Source organism: Rhinatrema bivittatum, chromosome 1 (genome assembly GCF_901001135.1).
Source record: "Rhinatrema bivittatum chromosome 1, aRhiBiv1.1, whole genome shotgun sequence".
Taxonomy (NCBI): domain Eukaryota; kingdom Metazoa; phylum Chordata; class Amphibia; order Gymnophiona; family Rhinatrematidae; genus Rhinatrema; species Rhinatrema bivittatum.
This window is the reverse complement of record NC_042615.1, coordinates 704933564-704956179: the sequence shown is the minus strand read 5'-3', so window position 1 is coordinate 704956179 and position 22616 is coordinate 704933564. Positions and strand designations below refer to the sequence as shown.

Here is a 22616-nt window from a genome sequence, read left to right as displayed (position 1 = left end):
CACAAATTCAAGAAAGCAACTCCAGAGAACAGTTCACTTGAAACAGAGATTTTAATCTATATTTTTAAAGCTATCCACTGACTGTTAGAAAAAGGTTTTTAAAGCATCAAAAGTATTCAGTATCACCATTTTCAATATATATAATATGCTTAGGCTTCCCAGATGGTATTTCTTGTGACTGGTGAGGTGTTGCATTTTAATGCCAGCATGCACTCTCCACCAGCCACTGAACAGCATATGTGCTTACCTCAGAATTTACATGTGTACGTATGCTCAGTGGGTGGCAATGTGTGCATGTGCATGCAAGCACACCCTGCTGAGTACTTATCACCTCTGCTTCAAATTGGATGCCGCTGCACTGGAAGGGAGCCGAGAGGTGGGCAGCTTGCAATAGCAAGCTACAGGGCTGCTGGACCAGAGAGAACCTCTGAGAAGTGTTTGAGTTGGGTCTGATGGGGTGGAAAAGAGAGGTTTGAATGTGCTGGAATCGAGCTGGGGTAGGGGAATTAACTTGGGCAGAAGTGACGGGATAAGAAAATGGAAGGAAGTCCTGGGGTCGGGCTGGGATAGATGGTCGGAGTGTGCTGGGGACAGACCAGGGTGGAAAACAGTGAAAAGGGACCTCTGAGAAAGTCACCCGATTTAGCTACTACATTTATATTCTGATATGAGTCTATTAGGGAAAGATTTTTTTTTTAAAAGCCTTCACATCAGAGGTAGGCAATTCTAGTCCTTGAGTGCCACAAACAGGATATCCACAATGTTGTAATCATGATTGTCCTAAAGGATAAGATGGTAAGACTGTATATGTAATGTTGCCATTTGGAACAATGTATACACAAGTCTACACTTGATGTGCTGTTCATTTCAGTTATCATATGGCCTAGGGCATACAACCAAAAGCTCCATAGTATGCTCCCAAGGAAGACAGCAAGAGCTAAAAGGAAGCTTCTTACTGTTGAGCTTCACAATATTTTGCCTTCTCAAGAGAGCATACTCTTAGCTAACTGTTGGGTTATGGGCATGTATGTGAGATGGGCACTAGCTAGCTAGTGTTCACCTCTATATGTCTGGTGGAATAGGTGTAGAAATGCTTGGCTAGAGGTATAGTAGCTATGTCCTCACTTTGTTGGGGACCCATAGGTTGTTTAGCTATTTGAAGGTCATAGTACAGCTATAGCAAACCATTAGCCTCTACCATTGTGAAGATATTTATTTATTTATTTATTTATTTATTTAGGGTTTTTATATACCGACTTTCTCGATATACAAATCAAATCAAGACGGTTTCCAAAGAACAAAACTTTCGCCGTAAGGCGTTACATTAAACAATAGATATAGTATTGAACAGGTAATGTGCGGCTTTACATTAAACATTTACATTAAAGATATCTCACCTCTGACCAAACAGTGGGCTTTCTCTCTGGCTCTAGCACCAAATGCTATCATGACATAAGTCTTTAGTCAGAGGGCTACTTGAAAAATACATAAAGCCCTAGGTGTGGTTCATCTCTTGGGAGCAATACCTACCTGCATATTCCAATCCATCGGGATCATCAGCGCTATTTACGCTTCAAGGTCCTGGACCAGCACTTCCAGTTCCGAGTTTTACCCTTCGGGTTAGCCACCGTGCCACGGACCTTTACCAAGGTCATAATAGTAGTGGCAGCGTCCCTCAGGAAGGAGGGAATCCTCGTCCATCCCTACCTGGACGATTGGCTGATCCGGGCGAAGTCACCAGAGGAGAGCCGCCAGGCAACCAACAGAGTCATAGCTCTTCTGGAAAGCCTAGGATGGGTCCCCGGAGTGATGGCAACAGCATCGCCACACACTCAGACGTTTCACGTTTCCTGAAAGGAGTCAAACACATTCGCCCGCCACTGAAGTGGCCGGTGCCCCTGTGGAACCTCAACCTAGTGTTGGAATTTCTAGCGGGATCCGCCTTCAGACCCCTTCGAGGCCTGTCTCTCCATTTGTTGACCTTGAAGATGGTGTTCTTGCTTGGCTGTATGTTCAGCACGCCGCATCTCAGAGCTATAAGCACTGTCCTGCCGTGATCCATTCCTCAGTATCACTCCAGAGGCTATCCATCTTCGCACTGTTCCTTCCTTCTTACCCAAAGTAGTCTCCCAATTTCACCTCAACCAAACCATATCCTTGCCAACCACGGAAGGTTTGAAGAAGTCAGAAGAAGGTCGAATACTGCGTCATCTCGACATCGGCAGAATACTGGCCAGATACTTGGAAATGTCAGAAGCAGTACGAAAGACGGACCATCTGTTCGTCCTTCACAGCGGGAAGAAGCAAGGAGAAGCGGCCTGACGGCCAACCATCACCCGCTGGATCAAAGAAGTTATCAAGGCGTCCTGCGTAGAGGCAGGAAAACCACCACCTCTACAGGTCAAGGCTCATTCTACCAGAGCGCAAGCAGCCTCTTGGGCAGAAACTAGGATGCTGTCGCCTGCAGAGATATGTAAAGCGGCGACATGGTCCTCCCTCCATACCTTCTCCAGGTTCTACCGTCTGGATGTTCAGGCCAGGGAGGACACAGCATTTGCGAGGGCAATCCTAAATGGACCTCGGGCAGCCTCCCGCCCAGTCCGGGAGTAGCTTTTGTACATCCCACTTGTTTTGAGTCCATCTGCTACACACTAGGAAATGTTGAGATTACTTACCTGATAATCTCCTTTTCCTTAGTGTATGCAGATGGACTCAGCATCCCGCCCGGCTGCCGGTATACATGGGGATTCGCTGACTCACGGTAAGCCATGTTTGCTTATATAGGGCTTCCACCCTGCCGGGTGTCGACGCCTTCTGGTTAAGAACACTGGCGGTCTCCAGCTACCATCAATTGGTCAGGGTAATCCTGTTCATTTAAACGATCCGTCAGTCACACATATATCCATAAAAGCTTTTGCAAGGAAGATTACTGAATTGCTACACTTCCTGTGGGGGTATATGTACCCGTGCTGACGTCAGATCCGTCTCCAACTGCTAGCACGAGCACACTATATCCCACTTGTTTTGAGTCCATCTGCATACACTAAGGAAAAGGAGATTATCAGGTAAGTAATCTCAACATTGCTCCATGGTGAGACCGCACCTTGAATACTGTGTGCAATTCTGGACGCCGCATCTCGGGGGGGGGGGGGGGCGGGGGTTGGAAGGTGTACACTATAGGCAGATATCTACTCATCCAGAAATGTGACACACCATATCTGAGGACTGACGCTGGCAAGTTTCACAACCCCACTCTCAACACAAAGAATAAACAATGTGAGCCCTAGGTGGAATGTTAATTGACTAAGCGTCAGGCCATTTTCTCCCCATCTGAAAGTCTTCTCTCTGAGGCACCCCTTGTAAAGAGTGGAAGTACAGGATCACTTGTGTCCAAAGGCAGTGTGTGCAAAATTGATACACACACATTGTCTGCTCTGTATTATGTATATTTGTGGAAAGGGAGGGAACTATGAGGCCAACATCCCCCCCCCAGATAGAGTTATAGATAATGCTAACACACCACATCACTCACCCAGACACACCCAGTCACACAAATCTGTTGGCCTATAGTTGGCTACAGACTACCTCCTGCTCTTTGTGCACCTACCCATGCCCAATGTGTATGTTCCTGGCCTGTTTGTAATCAACCATCATTGATATCTGGCAGCCTGGTCCCTAACTGCTAATGAGAGAGTCAGAGTCCTAACTATGCAGAAAAGATTATCTACACCTGCCAGCATGACACACATCTGTCAGAAGCACATATGATAAACACTTTGTCATAGGTATTGTTGTGGGCCTCTCAAGCCCTCAGATGGTACTAAATGCTTACCTTGCAAGAGACCAACACAAAATGTTTATAAGCCATCATGCTAACAACATGAGACCTCTGGGAATAGTTGGCCTATACATTCAGGACAGTGGCAGGTTTCAGAATGAGGTAGGATTTAGGCTGCTCAGGTCAGGAGCTGACAACACCTCTTAACCTTTTTGCTATACACAGAGCTGATGATTGAGAGTCTCTCAGCACACCTGCCTTGCTGACCACAAACTGTAAAAGTGACAAACAGCGCATGAGACATCCTATAGGACAGCAACTCTTCCATCTTGGCCACAAGTCATGGCAGCCATGTGGGGACCAGCAAGGGCCTCCAACCATTAAACACCAGAAAGGTAGTGAGTCGCCTTGGAAACTGACCATTCTGCAAGCTGTTCTCCCCAAGAGTCCTCAGTCTGTGTGCTTTTAAGGGTGGTCACAGATAGCATAAGGAGTATATCTTTTACTAGCTATCGCAACAAACTAACTACTCTGCATATTTTCTGGGTACCTCATGACTAGCCCTGAGCTGGACCGGTCAACGGCCTTGCTGTGACATTGCCATATTTATTTATTTATTTATTTATTTATTTATTTATGTATACCGACATTCGATCAGAGATATCACATCGATTTACATTCAGGTATTTGACAAAAGCTACCTGAGACATGTCAGCGAGGCAAAGAGCTAGTAGCACACTTTTGTGTTGGATTCAATGAGGTGAATCTTTTGTTAGGAGAGACATGGTTACTATTAGTCATGAGAAAGTAGACTCTGACCTTGATATTTCAGAGGTCACTTTCAAATACAATTGAAGGTATGACACCACCTGATTCCCAATCCTGCCTTCACACAGTCTGACTAGCCTCCTCAAAAAGCTAATATAACCAGCATGACATCCCAATAGCTCAGGCCCTCACCAAGGCTAAGTAGGTGTAGCAAGGTGCATTTCTGTTAGCTTGCAATGACCTGTGAGCATTGTGGGAATGCCACAATCTTTGCCAGGTGCTTTACTAAAGCCTGTAGCTGAAGGCCTGCTATGTGAGCACTCTGATTCAGCACTGGCTCTAAAACAGCTGAGACAGTGCTATCAGCAGTGCCTTTGCAAGTACATCTGACACAAAACATCTGATGTACAGGTGCATAACTTCAGATGCAAACTGATGTCAGCTATGGGATGAGGCTGTAAAATGGCAACTTTGTGATTGATACTTTTAACTGTCAACCTGTAGCTTTAGGCTGTGCCTTTAAAGCTTCAAAGCTACCTGTGATTTAAATGATTTTTAGAGCAGTTGGTCTCCATGTTCAAGGCCCTGCTGGAGTTCCATCAGACCTATGCCACTATGTCATCCACAAGTGAGGGCTATGACAGGGTCCAAGGGGTAGGCTTGCCAAGCTATATACACTGTGTTGGCAGTCCTACATGAACACTATTGCAAGATATGCCTTTTTTTAGACTCACTATCAGTCAGAAAATAGGCAAGCCACATGTATTTGGTATTATCTTTACTTTGAGTACAATGTTTTTCTACTACAGTCTAGTGCTCCATTGTCAAGATGAAGCCAACTAGGCATAAGTGGTTTGTGTTACACCCTGACCCATACAGAGGACCAGTGAGTAAAAGAAAGATGATAGAGAGGAGAGCAGCTAGAAACACTCTACTGGGTTCCCTTCCATGAAGGGATAATTGAGGCCTAACAGACTAAGTAGAGTTGTATGAGGCTTTGCCAAAAATGGCTGCCACTTAGCATGATGTACTCTGCTTCTGTGGTTGTACATAGGGGATCCTGGAGTAGATCATGAAGTATCTTTATTGGTATCCTTTGGCGAACAGTGAGCACTATCTTTGCTACTCTGGGTGGGGCATACATTAAAGCGTTTGTCCAGACAGTGAAATCTACTTTTGAGAATTCTGAAAGTGCGTTCTATGACAGCAGGTCCTCATCTCCTCCAGTGTGTTGGGAACAACAACGAGGGTGGAAAGCCTGGTCTTCTAACTGTATCCTGAATCTCCTGCGGCAAAGACAGAATGGCTGCATCATTCACACCACCATGATTTTGAGATATGGCTGACGACCCACAGCATTCTATGACAGTAGAAGCTAACCTTTAGCTTAGCATGAGCCTTAAAAGCCTATTTCCGTACCCTAAGTCCATGCCACCTTTTTCTGTGACACTGTATGAACACTATAACATTTGCTAAATCAGTGTCAAATCTTCCAGACTAGGGAATTGCATCTGGGGTTTCCACCAAATGTGTGACTATCCCTCACAACCAAGCTAAGGCTACACACTCATAGCAGTCATCAAACCCTGAAGTAGTACATCAGAGTTTCCACACCTGTCCTAGCAGAAAAACCTCTATCTTGAGGTATGAATGTGTGAGTCCATGACTACTTTTCAGTATGTCCTCCAGAGATACAAATTTACCTGCCCTGACACTGTGAATGTGCTAAGCCCAAAAATACACAGGCCGCAGCTTCTGGTTTACCTGTGTGATAGGCAAGACAAACTGTGCCTGACATCCTGGCTGATGCATCACTAACAGTGCACCCCTGATCTGGGAGTGCCAGCAGTGTGGACACTGAAAGGTTGTGATTAACCAGTGAGAATTCAACTGCTCCAAATGGGAGGATTAGAAAAGGCAAATGTTTAAAGTCAACCTGTAGAAAGTGTATGACTGTTCACACACAAATTTTTATAGTAAGTGAATTGTTTGGCCTCACATTAGCAGGCCTCTCCAGCATGGGGAGAGAAAGCCAGGCTCTAGCTCTGTAGCATGTAGACCTAACTCTACAAGCCACTTGTCATGACCACAATGACTTTACATCCCCCACAGCCTCCCCATGTCCATGCAGTTTGCTGCAAACACTTAGCCAGAGAGGGAATAGAGAAAGAAGCATCTTTAACTACAAGCCAACTGTCACCAAAAAGGGCGTCCTCAAAATTTTCAAAGAGGCCCGATTGCCTAAGTATAAAGGAATCATGTGCGACTCCCGGGTACCTGGCCACCACGTTGAGGATACGCAGTCAAGCGTCACAGGCCACTTGCACATTGATGGAGTGGAAAAGCTTTCTGTTGCGGAAGATCTCCCTGATACGAGGTGGGATGATGGCTACGAGAGTGCAGTCGATAGCTCCCAGAACATTGGGAAAGTTAACGGCATTAAAGCCCCTCTTCAATTCCATCAAATCCTACCTGTCCTAAGGAAATGCTATGTAGCGATTAATGCAGTCAGGTACAGCTGTTATGACCTAGCCCAGACATCGGAAAAAGTGGTTTGGGACATTTCCTGACGACTCCTGCTGTCGTCTGGATGGAGCCAGATGCCATGAAATGCAGGGTGGCCAATAGTTTGGTGAGCCCCGATATACTGTGGGACCTTTCCGTGATTGAATCCAGATACCCACAGATTTCTTCATATAATTCCAGGGTAGCCTGAAAGCTGAGGCAATACCTGCTAACCACATAATCTGGCATGCCCAGCAATGAGGCTCATGGAGGAAAGATGCACTCCTGTATCTCCTCCACCATGCCTGCCTGCATGCCAAGCGCTGCTGTGGGCCATGACTCTCTCCCTGCGGGGCCAATGGCTCAGGCTTCGGTGTAGGGACTTCCCTAGGAAGGGTTGGAGCTTCCCTTGCCTGTTCTTGTGGTAATGATGGTTCTTGTCTGCAACGAGCATCCTGAAGCAGCAGTATTCCCCAACAAGTAAACTTGCCACAAACATAATAGGTTTAAGAAGACAGACCAGGTAAGAAAATGTATTTTTATTGGTCCAGGAGGGTGTGCTAGATGTGTCTGATAGAAGGCCTTATTTTATCACGCACAATAATAGCAGTGATGATAGCTGTGATCCACGATAGCGATAAAAAAAACTTTTTTTCCCCTCTAATATAAAAAAAAAAAGGCATAAGTTATTTCTGACGTTAAATCCTGTTAGTGTGCGTTAATCTATTGTGGAATGCAGTAGATTAACCCTAATTTGTATTAACTCTTACCGCTTGCATACTCAAAATTTGCATGCTAGCTTGCATTGCAATATTTATCACGTGCACAATGCGTGTTAGACCCCATTTAATGCACATTAGAGCCCTAACACATTTTGATAAATGACCCTGTAAGAATGTAGTTTATTAGGTTGAATTCCCTTGCGACTTTGTACATTGGAAAAGTGATTAGACCTCTTAAGTCAGGAATAACAATAGCACCATGGATCGTTGTTTAAAGGTCTGGATGCTGGATGTAATGTAAACACGATTGAGAGATAGGTAACTGCTTGTGAGAGTCTGTAAATATAAGATGCACTGAATAAACACCTAGAGGTCTCGTTTTCTGTTGTCAGGGAGGATAATTTTTTTAAAGTATTTCTGTGGTTTAAATAGTTCTTTGCCTGTAGATTTGTTTTTATGATTATGCTGCATTGAATTTTAAATGTATGTATTTTGTTAATTTTGTGCACTACTTTGAGCATCCTGATAAGGCCAAAAGACAGTTTAGAAATCTTTTAAATAAAATAAATGATAAAATTGTGTGCCTGATAATGTACCTAAGTTTACATAGAAAGGGGTTTGCACTTAAGCACGTGTTTTTGCATTTTCTAAAGTATGCATGCAAATTTTCCACACCCATAAAAGCAGATGTAATTGTGTGTGGATAAATTTGCTGGGATACTTCTCAGAGTGGACTTATGTGCACAAATCCATTTTGAAAATTGATGTGGCATGCATGTATTTGCCAGGTAACTTATGTGAGCTGCTTTATTACCACCCCCGTAATATTAGTACAGTCTTAGTGGTTGTACTGTAGTTAATTGTATTTGACTAATTCTGTTGTTGGAGTAGTACTGAGATTTTTAGTATTTGTTGTGAAGTGTGTGGACAGAATTTTATAATTAATGTGTGTGATTGGAAGCACTGTCATGTTTCTTGGTAAACCGAAGTATATGAATTATTTGATTCATATATCACTAGTTTGTGAAGATTGAATACACTTAGTAATTAGGTGGCTATTAGCAACTGCTCACATATGTTCAGATCTTCAGAGGGATAGCTGTGTTAATCTGGTGTGCAAAAATGACGAGAGAGATGGCAATTTATAGACTAACCAATTTATTAAGGCATGAGCTTTCGAGGACAGAGTCCACTTCATCAGAGTCCACTTTGGGGATGACGTGAACTCTGTCCTCGAAAGCTCATGCCTCAATATATTGGTTAGTATATAAGGTCCCGCCTGCCTCTTGTCATTTTTGCTTACATATGTGTTACAATTTAATTTACATCCATTAATATCCAAATTTCCACTCATGCAATTCAAAATGTTGTGTAAGTCTCCTCAGTCATTTCACAAGGTTAAGCTTCAACTCTACAAGCAGGAGGGTGCATTGTGTAGCTGAATTGTGTTGCTGTCTACAGGGAACACCTGTTAGAAGTATGCAACTTTGTTTTCTCTGTGGACAAGGAGGACTGAATTCAGCCACACAAATAGGAACTCCCAAGCTGAGGGCTGCAACATTTAAAAAAATATTTCTTCTTTGACAAGCAATTTGGGGGTATTACAACAGAATGGAGGGAGAGTTAAGCATCTAGTTAAACTCTTAAGTACTGCCTGGCAAAAGGAGCTATCCCTGCAGGAGTCCTTAAGACAGTAATGTTTTACAAAGGTGTGGACAGAGAACTATGTAGGCACTTTGAAGATTTCTTGAATTAAAGCTAAACATAAGTGAGCTATGGAAATGGAATTTTCCTATATTTGGTAAGCTTTTACCTTATGATGTTGCTGTCCACATTTAGCATAGCAATACAAAAGTAAGGCTGATATCCATGCAGAATGGTTTTGTTTCTTACCTGATGGTTTGGGCTGTAGGAGACAGTTGATGTGGTTTCCTGTAAAATTTAGACCTTTCCAAGCAGAATAGTAAAGCTCTGCTGTAGTCCAAGGCATGAGGCACTTGTTCACCTTTGTTAGAATGAGGTTTTGAAAATAATTTTGGTAAAACTGTGGACTTATTCATATGAGATTGAGAAACTACCTTAAGTAAAAACTTTGGATGGGTTCTTAGCACTATCCTGTCCTTGAAAATTTATGTATAAGGTATAAGTATCACTAAGGTTTACAGCTTGCTTACTCTGTATGCTAAGGTCAGTGCTATCGAAAAATAATTTCCTTGAAAGGAATTTGAGAACCATGGTTGCTAAGGATTCAAAGGGCGGAATCAGTAATTGAGAAAGGTAATACAGATGGTTCATACAGGTGGATAAAGATGGAAGAGGCCTTTCATTTTTTTTCTACTGGCAGATCTCCCAAGAGATGGTGATATGCCACAATAAAACTTTGACATTTAATCTTCAATATCAGTTTTTGAGATATTGAGAAGATATTGTAGAAGGGCTGGAATTGAGCAATTGAACAGATCCTCCTTTTTGACATACGCCAAATGGAAAATCTTTTCCATTTAACATTGTAGGAGCATCTAGTGGAATGTCTTCTTGTTACAAGAATAGCTTGCACTATCTTGCTTTCAGTATCCACCCCAGGTTGGGGTTAATAGTGTTCCGTTTTATTGTTTTAAAATATTTGAGAATATTTGCAAATCTACTGTTTGTATGATGGCTAGGCATTGAAGCCATGGAAACCAAATTTGCAAGTTACTTTATCTTCTTTGAAGTGGAAGAAAATAATTTTTTTTTATGGTGCCCAATTATGCTCCTGTGAAGTCCAGTTGATGTGATGGAATCAAATGGACTTCTGGACAACAAAATCCATTGAGAGGCTTATGGAAGAGGATAAGAAGTTGTCAGGTTTACTTCATGATAGGATTTTTTCTTAATATTAACAGGTTCTAAGAAGGGAAAAACTAAAATGTTTTTCCTGATCTAGGCTGCTACTGATGCCAGACACTTGGTGAGTACTGTTGGGGCTTCAAGCAGACAAGTGGAGTACGCAATACTGATTATGCTGCCCTGTAACAGTGAATCATACATAGTTCATGTGATTGACATAAATGGAAATGTGTGTGTAAACATCCTTCAGAATCAGGATCATCCGCCAATCATTGATTTTCAGGTGTGGAAAGATAGTGCCTAGTAAATTCATTTTGAATTTTTCTCTCTCAGTTCAGATTAGGACAAAGGTTTTTAGGATTAGGAAATATATCAAGTAAAATCCCTTATCCTTCTCCATTATTGATCTAACTCCATTGTATAAGTGGTATTTAAACATTTTTAAATAAATGTTGGGGCTAGTTTTATCGCATTGGCTGCAAATAATCAGGCTAGTTCCTGCTCTAGCATTTGAAGTTGCTCTGGGGGGAACTGAATGGAGGGGCGGTGGGGGTAGACCTTGAAGGTTTAGGTGATAGCTTTTCAAACATTTTTTAAAACGCATGAATCTGAGTTGAGACCACTGGAGAAAAAAACTGAAGCCTTCCCCCCATATATACTGGAACAGCTTGGGGGCGGGGGGGGGGGGGGCTGAAATGATGAAAAGTTTTCTAGTCAAAAATTAGGTACTGATTTCTGAGTACACCTTGGGTCTTTTCCCTACGATGTGATCTATTTTGCTATTGATGTTGCTGCAAAGCTGCTTCTATAAATGTATGGTTAGTACATTCTACAAGGGTAATGACATCTGTAGGGTTGCAGTGCTTTGAGCAAGCTATTGCTCAGAAGTAAGTGCAGATTTAGAGGGTTGAGCAGTGATTTTATTTTTATAAGGTCAACAGTTTCCTTTACCTTGTCCTCAAATGAGAAGTCTTCTAAACACAAGATATCCGCCAGCTTGTCATGTGCATCTTGTATGAAAAAATGACAGAGGCAGGTGGCACTTTACAAACTAACCAGTTTGAGGCATGAGCTTTCGAGGAACAGATTCCATTTTGTCATATGCAGGAAGTGTAGGAGTATGGCAACCTTAAAGTCAGATAGAGAATTTCGTGGAAGATTGAAATGTTCTTCTGCTCTTTCCTGAATGTTGACATTTCTAATGTCAGATTTGTATACATTTTATTCTTTTCCTTAGAAATTGACTTTTCTGACCTATGTAGACATTGCTGGCAGGTGATGGCATATGTTACATTAAAGAAGAACAGGTGAATGAGCTCTGGATATTGTAGTTGATGTTGAATCCTGTGATGGTGCAGGCTGGGTTAATATGGGGACAGAGTTGGCATCTGGGTTTCTGGCAGGGTCTAATTCCTGTCTTGGTATCCTTGTACAATTTGTGGTTCCTGGTGAGTATCTGTGTGAGTTTTGGGGCTGTCAGTAAGCCAGGGATAGTGTTGCCACCCAAGGCCTGTGAGAGAGTTGTGGTATTGTCCAGGATAGGTTGTAGATGATTAGATATATTTCAGTAGTTTCACCTAGGAGCTATAGGTGACAACCAGAGGTGGTTTTTTTTTTTCTTTTTAAGAATGATCCTTTAGCAGACTGTTCCTGAGAATATATCAGACTCTGTTGATCTGTTTTCTTATCTCATTGGATGGGTATTGTAATCCCAAAAATGTCCTTTGTAATTTCTTCAGAGAGGAGTCCATCTCATAGGGGTCAGAACAGATACGATTGTACTGTAGGGCTTGGCTGCAGACAATGAACCTGGTAGTAGAGGGGGGATAGGTGAAAGCTGGAGGCATATAGGTATGTATGGCAGTCGTTGGTTTTCTGGTATAATGTGATTCTTATGTGCCCCTCATGTAATTGGATTGTGGTATCCAGAAAGTGGACTTGCTGTGTAGATTATATTATAAAGATAGACCATTTAGAATTGGTGGCTGAAATTCTGCTTTGCAATATTGGTGATTGGAAGACTTGCTTTCCTGTGTTATCTATAGTAGTTATTTTGCATCCTTTACCAGGAGGAGTACTGGAATGTACTTTAGATCTTATTTTCTTTAAAACAGATTCTGCTATCACAGGTTCATGAGGTGTTTGTACTTTTCTATGCCCTAGATAGAGTTGAACTCTATATTTAAGGTCCAGTTTTCTGGAAACTGGAAGAGTAGAGAGGGACATCTGCTAGATTTTTGATTATACCTCTTGAAAGGTTTTATGGACCAGGACTGAAATTGCTCGTTTTGGTGCCTGTATGTATTTCAGAACCCCAGGTAGGTCTTCTTTTGAATTTACCTCTTCTAATTTAAATGGAATTGCTTTTACCATTTTTTTTGGAGGAGTATCAGGAAGATCATGCATCTTTTGAAGCAATTTTTTCCAGCTGGTTCTGGTGAGGGGTCTGAAGGCAATCCTGTCGACTCCTCCAGGGAATGAAAGGAGAAAAAACATCTTAAGATTTATTTATTTATTTAGCCTTTTTATATACCATCTTTACAAATGAAGATCACGGCGGTTTACAGCAAGACATACATATTATAGATCGACATGTGAATAAATAACATACATATTAAACAGGTCCGGAGCCACCGGGTGTGCAAACCGTGCAATTGCACGGGGCGGCACACCTGGTGGGATCAGGGAGAGGCCCGAGTTGCCTCCAGTGGACCTGATCCCACCGGTGGCAGAAGATTTTCGCTTTTTCTGCAGAGTTCACCGGCGGCAGAAAAAGTAGGAAGTAGTTTCGTACCGAGGAATGGGGTTAGGGGGGACATGTCACTTTGATCAGCAGGGCTCTGGTGCAGCTCATTCCACCGCGGCCCAAAGAAAAATTCAGTCCCAGTGCTCTTCCTCCTTCCTCTCTGCACAGCCTCGGAAGAAAAATGTTGCTGGAGCCGCACGGGCAGGAAGGAGGATGAGCATTGGCTGCGGTCAGAGGAGCAGTAAAGATTGTAGCAGGGCCACCACAGATCCCACCTTGCAGCAGCCCAGGATTATCAGGGCTGCCATGGAGCCCATCCTGCGGCGACCCGCTAAGAGGTGAGGCCTTGTAGAGTGTGTGTGAGAGAATGAGTTGGGAGACCAGTTGAGAGTGAGAGCTTGTATGATCAAAGAGAGAGCATGTGAGAGCCTCTGGGTGTGTGACATGTGAGAGTGAGAGCCTGTGTGTTTGTGTGAGGCAGCATGTGAGTCAGTGCCTGTGTGTGACAACGTGAGAGTCAAAGCCTGTGTTTTTTGTGAGACAGCATGTGACAGTATGTATTTAGGTATGAGAGAGGACATTTGAGTGGGAGCTGAGTGTGTGACAGCATGTGAGAATGAGAGCCTGTGTGTGTGAGGAAAGAAAAGAAGATGACAGGTGGATAGAGGAGAAACAGAATAAAAAGAGACCCTTTGAAAGGAGTTGGCAAAAGACCAAGAAAGGGAAGGTGGGAGAAAAAAGCCTGTGACCAACCAATTAGAAAACTAAGATCAACAAACGTAATTTTAAAAAAAGTTGTTAATTTTTAGTCATTGGCGTATGTTATATTTGGGAATGTGCAAGAGTAGCACTTCCTCTATGCCAATCTTGCAGTATACGAGATGAGCATGGAGGAACTGGAAGCCCTGCAAATTTTTAATACCGTGGGGCCTGCACAGAGGAGGCAGCAGAATGGGCTTCAGTGCCAGTAGTAGCGGTCGGCGTCTCCCCAATAGCCACGCGGCAGCAGAGGAACAAGAGAGGCTCCGAGGTTGCTGTCAAAAGAAAGAAAGGGGAGTCTGCCTTCAGTGTGTTGATAGGAAGGAGGTGAACCACTTTCTAACAATGCCATCAATTTCTGTTTTACTCAGCAGATGGCATAGTAGGGTATGGTCAACAAAGGCTGCCATTAGATCAATTAGTACCAGGATATAGGATTTGTCATTGTTAAATCCCTGTAATATGGGGTCCATCAAGGATACTAGTAAAGTCTCGGTTGAGTAATTTTTTTTTTCTGAACCAGAATTGGTTTGGATGTAGAATGCGATTGTCATCTAGATAGTCTTCTAATTGTGATAATACTGTTTTTTCAAGAATTTTTGAGAGAAATGGCAGGTTGGATATTTGTCAATAATTCTCCCAATTGTCAGAACTGCTGGTATTATTTTTTAGGTTTTATAACTGCTTGTTTTACCCTATGTGGGACTAAACCTTCCATTTGCTGCTGTGCTGGGGGGTTGGGTGCTGGCAGGCTGCTGGCAGGCGCAACAGGTTGAACAAGAATTTTGGGGGGGTTTAGGTTAGGGCTAGGGGGTGGGTAGGTAAGGAGAAGGGAGGTTAGCGAAAGGGCCTGGGAGGGAATGGGGGAAGGCCGTGGGCGTCGGCATGCGCAAGTTGCACAATTGTGCACCCCCTTGCACGCGCCGACCCCGATTTTATAACATGTGCATGTTATAAAATCAGGCGTCTGTGTGTGCGCGCCGGGTAGCACGCGCACGTTTTAAAATTTACCCCATAGGCTTCTATGGGGAGGCAGTGCAGAGAGCTTCCCAAAGGTAAAATCTGATCCCTTGCCTTCCAGCCCCCTACTATACCGGGTGTTGCATAACTTTTGCTGCCTCCTTCCCCGCACCCCACTTGATTATCCTGCTAATATAATAGTTGTACCATTTTATAGGCCATTCAGTTTGAAATTTAACAGTACCTTACACATTACTTAAATTTATTATTTATGGCCAGAAGGTTCGATAGCGAAAAACAGCGTCAGATTGACCATATTAAGTGTATTGCATTTCATGAAGCGCGTAATGCTGGAGCAACCTTTATTATGAAAAAGTGGATTGACAAAAAATTAGGTGGATGCAAAAGCTGGATTCAAAGGACATGGGGCAAGACTGCCAATTAATGTTTTATGGAATTTAGTGATGGTTGACTGCTAAAATTGTTTCAAAAAAGCCAAAAAAGTATTGAAAATTCCAGCAATGAGCAAAAAAAGCTGTTACCAGGTGGCATGAATGATTTTGGATGAGAGGAGGAAAAAAATTGATAGAGGAACAGTTTATCAACATTGAGTCAGAGCTAGGTGCTTCATGTTATTTTGAAACCATTGAAAACCGAAACCCATATCCAAGACAGGCTCTGGCTGGCGAACTGATTATGAAATTGGAGTGAAGAGGATTTCCTTCATTTAGTGTCTTCTGATGAATTTTTCATTTGGTCAATTTGAAAACCAGACTTTGAAAATGATTGGTCAAAAACTTTGAAATTAGTGATGAGGAACATTATTGCCAGAAACCCTGCTTGCATTGATCTTTTTGTCATGCTTACAGCAAAGAAAATGTTTTTTGTGGGTAATCAAAGAAATTCAATTTTAGTCAAAAATGTTTTCCCATTTTTGAGAGACCCAGAAAACATTGATAGTTGAAGCAACTTTTGTTCAAAAAGAGCCATGCATGTGAGCTAATACCATGCAACAGCTGCTTAAAGAAAATGGCATTGATTTATGGAGTAACAACATTTGGCCAGGGAACCATCCAGACTTGAATGCTGCCAAAAACATAGGTGCCATTATTAAGGATGAGGTGGAGCCTTTATTGTTGAAGGAAAGTGGTCAGGATTTTGTTGTTCCACCAAAACATTGCATCAAAATTTGGAATTGGTCTTATTAAATTTGAAAAAATATACAGTTCCCTGTACGTACCTGGATCAGTCCAGACAGTGGGTTATATCCCCCGACCAGCAGATGGAGTCAGAACAGAGTTTGAGAGCGTCAGCATATAGAGTAGTGCACCCTCTGCTGGAGCTCAGTATTCTTCTGACTCCAGCAGATGCGAGTGGGGGGATCCACTAGCTCCCCCAGATTGGCAGGGTTTCTTCATTTTTGGTTATTTCTTTCTTTTTCTCCACAGAATTTCCTTGTCTTATGTTTCTCTTCATTTTGGATCCTTAAAGTTTAAAAAAAAAAAAAAAAAAAAGTTTTCAATTTTTGAGGAGGCGTGTGTCTGTGGCTTTGCCTTCTCTATTCTGTACTTTCCTCTTCCGTTGGGGCAAGTGGAAGTTTTTTGAGTTTCTTTCTCCACAGGTTTGCTTCTTTTTGGTGGTGCCCCGTGGATGCCGGTGGTTCCGGCTGCTCCACGCGTCGTTGGGGGTCCCGCGGTTCGTAAGCTCCGCCCGTGGGTGTGTGCTCAACTAAAACGGGGGTTTTCCCCCGCAGTTACTGGACCCCTTCGGCGGGTTGTTAGGGCCATTTCCAGGCCCCCCCGCGGCACTAGCTCGTCTTTGCCCCCCCCCCCCCCCCCCCGAGGCTTTTCTTTTTCCCGGTGCTGACATACCGCGGTCCTCGAGGTGTGAGGCCTGCGGCGAGCCGGGACATCAATTTCTGAGGGAGGGGCTTTGTGAGCGGTGCTTCCCCAACGGGGAAGGCACCCTGCAGTCCTCCGGTGCGATATCGGACCTGCCTCCTCCTCAGCCCGGGTGGCGCGGGCCGGCCACGCCGCCGCCTTTGGTGGGAACGGCGGCCATTTTAGGGGGTCAGCGTGAGACGGACTCGCTCCCAGATGCAGACAGGATTGGTTGCACTGGCTCTCAACAGGCTTTGCCCCCTGCGGGAGGTTTGCCCGACCGGGGCTTCCAGGACGGTCCCCCCCCCAGGGATTCCAATCAGCTCTCCGTTTTTCTCACCTGACTTTATTCTGGCAATGCACATGGCTTATTTGCAAGGTATGGGAGCGCAGGCGCCTAATCCCCTGGGGGTCCCTCCCCCCAAAGTTCCTAAACTTGCTGTCGGTCTCACCGCCTCGTCCGTTACGCCTGGATCCCTGCCGGGTCCCTCTCCCATGCCACCCCAGCGTACCACGGGGGCGGCTTCACCGGTGAGAGACGTCTCCCCGGAACCCCCGGAGGCGCATCCGGATGGACATACGGAGGGGGACGACCCTCGAGCCCTACGGATTTTTCAAAAAGAAGAGCTGGATGAACTCATCCACCACATTATTCAGGAGCTGGACCTCGACCCACCTCCGGATCCCCCGATCCCTGTGGCTCCTGCCGTCGCCACCTCGTCTCGCAAAGGAGATCCAGTACTTGCCGCCCTCCGTCCTAGAGCAAGGGCTTTCCCTATTCATGAGTCCTTCCTACAGCTTCTCACCAGGGAGTGGGACACTCCCGAGGCATCCTTGAAAGTCACATGTGCCATGGAAAAGCTATACCCGCTCCCCGAGGATTTTTTGGATCTTATCAAGGTTCCCAAGGTGGACTCAGCGGTGTCGGCAGTGACCAAGAGGACAACCATCCCGGTTCCGGGGGGAACGGCCCTGCGGGATACGCAGGACCGTAAACTAGAGACCTTCCTCAAGAGGGTCTTCGAAGTCTCCGCCCTGGGTATGCGGGCCGTGATGTGCAGTTCGCTCGCGCAAAGGGCCAGCTTACTCTGGGTACAGCAGCTTCTCACCTCTCAGGAATTGCCCCCCGAAGAGGCCGCCCAGGCGGACCGGCTGGAATCTGCCATAGCATACGGGGCGGACGCCCTGTATGATCTCTTTCGCGTAATGGCGAGGTCCATGGTTTCGGTTGTAGCAGCCCGACGGCTCTTGTGGCTTCGCAACTGGGCAGCGGATGCTTCCTCCAAGTCGAGCCTTGGCTCCCTCCCCTTTCGGGGGAAGTTCTTATTTGGAGAGGACCTGGATCAGATCATCAAGTCACTGGGGGAAAATTCGGTGCATCGGCTGCCGGAGGATAGACAGCGTTCCTTCAGATCATTTTCTTCCGGTAGAACCAGGGCCAGGGCACAGCGACATTATAGGTCTTACCGACAGTCCGCTTCCCAGACACAGCAGACAAGACCCCAGCCTTGGTCTCGTTCCTTTCGTGGGTGGAGGCCCGCGAGAGAGGGTCCAGGGCAGGGAATTCCGCCCACAAAGTCATCCCAATGATGCCAAAGGAGCCCACTTCTCACCTCCCCGGATCGGAGGCCGCCTCATGGACTTCTACGAGGAGTGGGCAGTAATCTCCACGGACCAGTGGGTGCTGGACACCATAAGAGACGGTTACGCCTTGGAATTTGTCTGCCCCCCGAGGGACCGGTTCATCTTCTCCCCCTGCAGTTCGGATCTCAAGAGGATAGCGGTTCAACAAACACTAGGCCAACTGCAGGAAATAGGGGCCATCATTCCCGTCCCCTTCGAGGTGGGCTTGGGCCACTATTCCATTTACTTCATCGTTCCCAAAAAGGACGGTTCCTTTCGCCCCATCCTGGACTTGAAGGAGGTAAACAAGGCCCTCAGGATCACCCAGTTCCGCATGGAGACTCTCCGATCAGTGATTGCCGCAGTGCACAAGGGAGAATTCCTCGCTTCACTGGACCACTCGGAAGCGTACTTGCACATTCCCATCCTGCCGGCTCACCGGCGGTATCTTCGCTTCAAGATTCTCGGTCAACACTTTCAGTTCAAGGCGCTTCCCTTCGGTTTGGCGACCGCACCTCGGACCTTCACAAAGATCATGGTAGTGGTGGCGGTGGCCCTCCGCAAGGAGGGTATCCTAGTACATCCGTATCTAGACGACTGGCTGATTCGAGCGAAGTCCTTCTCACATGGTGAGACCTCAGTGGCCAGAGTAGTACAATTCCTACGCTCTCTGGGCTGGGTGGTGAACCTTCCAAAGAGTTCCCTTGTGCCCTCGCAACATCTGGATTTCTTAGGGGCGAGCTTAGATACCTGGCGGGGGATGGTGTTCCTGCGCCAGGACAAGGCACAAGCCCTGAGAGAGCACGTGTCTCGGTTTTCGGCTCTGGAAGACCCAACCGCCTGGAATTATCTGCAGCTCCTGGGAGTAATGGCCTCCACCATCGACATGGTACCCTGGGCGTTTGCACACCTGCGTCCACTGCAGGCGTCCCTACTATCCCGCTGGAAACCAGTTTCCCAAGAGTATCAGGTGATATCCTGCCGCTTCCACCATTAGCCAGGAAAAGCCTGGATTGGTGGCTTGTCCCCTCGCATCTGGCTCGGGGAGTCTCGCTCGAGGTTCCCAATTGGGTGGTGGTGACCACCGATGCCAGCCTCGCGGGATGGGGCGCCGTCTGCGAAAGAAGCGCCACTCAAGGGACTTGGACGCCAGAGGAGGCAAAGTGGCCGATCAATCGCCTAGAAACGAGAGCCGTGCGTTTTGCTCTCCAGCGTTTTCTTCCCCTGGTGCAACACAGGGAGGTGAGGATCCTCTCGGACAATGCCACCACAGTGGCCTACATCAATCGGCAAGGGGGGACAAGAAGCAAGCATGTCTCCCTCGAGTCTACTCCCCTGATGGAGTGGGCGGAGAGCAATCTCGTCCGGATAGCGGCCTCTCACATCGCCGGGGTGGACAACGTTCAGGCAGACTTCCTGAGTAGTCAACAGCTAGACCCCGGCGAGTGGGCTCTCTCCGACGAGGCAATGCATTTCATCATCCGTCGTTGGGGGCTCCACGCCTCGATCTAATGGCGACCTTTCTCAACGCCAAGGCTCCACGCTTCTTCAGCCGCAGAAGAGAGCGCGGCGCGGAGGGGGTGGATGCCCTCGCCCTTCCGTGGCCGTCGGATCAACTGCTCTATGTGTTTCCTCCTTGGCCTCTGGTCGGCAAGGTTCTCCGCAGGTTAGAACATCATCGAGGGACTGTAATTCTCGTCACCCCGGAATGGCCCCATCGGCCATGGTTCGCAGATCTACTTCAGATGACGGTGGACGGCCCACTTCGCCTGTCCCATCTTCCTCATCTTCTGCGCCAGGGTCCGGTATTTTTCGAGCAGGCAGAACTCTTCTGTCTTGCGGCCTGGCTTTTGAACGGCGCCGTCTCCGCCACAGAGGCTACCCGGAGACAGTGATCTCAACGATGCTTCGTTCCCGCAAGCCTTCGACCTCCGTCGCTTACGTCAGAGTTTGGAAAGTCTTCGAAGCATGGTATTCCGACCGCGGAGTCCAAACCATGGAGGCGACTGTCCCGCTGATCCTTCATTTCCTACAGGATGGTCTGGATAAGGGTCTCGCCTATAATTCGCTCCGGGTTCAGGTGGCGGCCTCGAATGTCTTGGAACAAAAGGACTGCTCTCTACCCCTTCAGCCGGATATAGCACATTTTCTGAAGGGTGCCAAACACCTGTGGCCACCGGTCAGGGATCTTATCCCTTCTTGGAGTCTCAACTTGGTGCTGCGCACGCTGTCGGGCCCTCCTTTTGAACCCCTGAGGGAGTCCTCCCTCAAGGACCTGACCCTTAAGACTGTTTTCCTGGTAGCCATCTCTTCTGCTCGCCGGATTTCAGAACTTCAAGCCTTGTCCTGCCGAGACCCTTATCTGTGTTTCTCCGACTCCGGGGTTTCCCTTCGTACGGTGCCATCCTTCCTACCAAAGGTGGTCTCGGCCTTCCACGTCAATCAAACGGTGGAGCTTCCAGCGTTTGCTCCAGAGGAACCCCGGTCTCTCCGGCTCCTGGACGTCAAGCGTGTACTGCTCCGTTACCTGGAGGTTACCAATGACTTCCGGGTATCCGATCATTTGTTTGTCCTCTGGTCAGGACCGAGGAGAGGTTCTCAGGCATCCAAGACTACTATTGCTCACTGGATAAAGGACGCCACCTCATCGGCTTACAATGTGGCGGGGCGGGTGCCGCCTCGTAGCGTCTCGGCTCATTCCACGCGATCCCAAGCGGCGTCCTGGGCGGAATCTCGCTCCGTTTCCTCCCAGGAAATCTGCCGTGCGGCGACATGGAAGTTGTTGCACACTTTTTCCAGACATTACAGACTACACCTGGCGCCTCAGTGCACGGGTTCTTTTGGCGATCAAGTTCTCCGAGCAGATCTCTCAGGACCCCACCCGGTTTAGGGAAGCTTGGGTACATCCCACTGTCTGGACTGATCCAGGTACGTACAGGGAAAAGAAAATTATTCGTTACCTGCTAATTTTCGTTCCTGTAGTACCATGGATCAGTCCAGACTCCCACCACTAGGGGTTTCATTAGGTCCTGCTCGGATTCTTCCAGGTATCTTTCATTCTGTTTGTCTCTGATTATTGTTACTGTTCACAGCTCATCACAAGTTGACTGTTGCTGGTCCCGTTGACCGTCTGTTTACTTATATCTTTCTCTGTTCCTTTTTGGGAACGGTTCTGGATCCAAAATGTTGTGTTTTGCTTTTGGGCTTTGCTATGCGTAATACTGAGCTCCAGCAGAGGGTGCACTACTCTATATGCTGACGCTCTCAAACTCTGTTCTGACTCCATCTGCTGGTCGGGGGATATAACCCACTGTCTGGACTGATCCCATGGTACTACAGGAACGAAAATTAACAGGTAAGGAATAATTTTCTTATTTATTTCAAAATTTGTGTTCCTACCCTGCTCATTTTACAGCAATTTTGCAAGCTAACAATGAGCACATCAACTATTAATTATATGTTTAATTCTGTTTTGAATGTTTATTAAAATGGTATATTGCATGTTTCAATCAGATTTCTGGTCCCTACTTCAATGGGTAAGGCAAAGGTTATACAACATCCGTTACATGCTGCCATATTTTGAACAATTCGAAGGTGACTCAACTAATGTTGAATTTCCTTATGGGTGGCATTAGCATAGTAGATAGACAAGGACCTGACTTGCAGTGATAAAATCATTTTGGGAAAGATATGGTCATAGTTGTCTAATAACCTATAGAAAGATAAACACTGACCGAGTGACAGCTGAAACTTGCTCTGTCATGGTCAGCCCTGAATCCAACCAAAGCAATAATGTCTTCTGTTAGTGCTATGGGTTTATTTGGGGTCTTAACTTATAAAGTATCACCCGAAGTCCATATAAGTTATGCCCATGGGATCTTTTGAATGTAACTTAGGTGGGGTGAGCCTCCTTGCCAGCGTCCTTGATACTTTAGAAGGTAACCCCTGAAGAAGGATGCCATTCGAAACTTGTACAAGTCAGGTTGATTAACACATTTCAAACATACATTGGAGAGGAAATATTGACGCACACGGCAAAAATTACC

The 22616-nt window shown here is 46.0% G+C and overlaps 1 protein-coding gene across 5 annotated transcripts in view; it reads left to right on the top strand.

Moving 5' to 3' along the window:
- The window catches only part of ERBIN (erbb2 interacting protein), a 716810-nt gene that overhangs the window by 552016 nt on the left and 142178 nt on the right, over positions 1–22616 (top strand). The window lies entirely within an intron of this gene.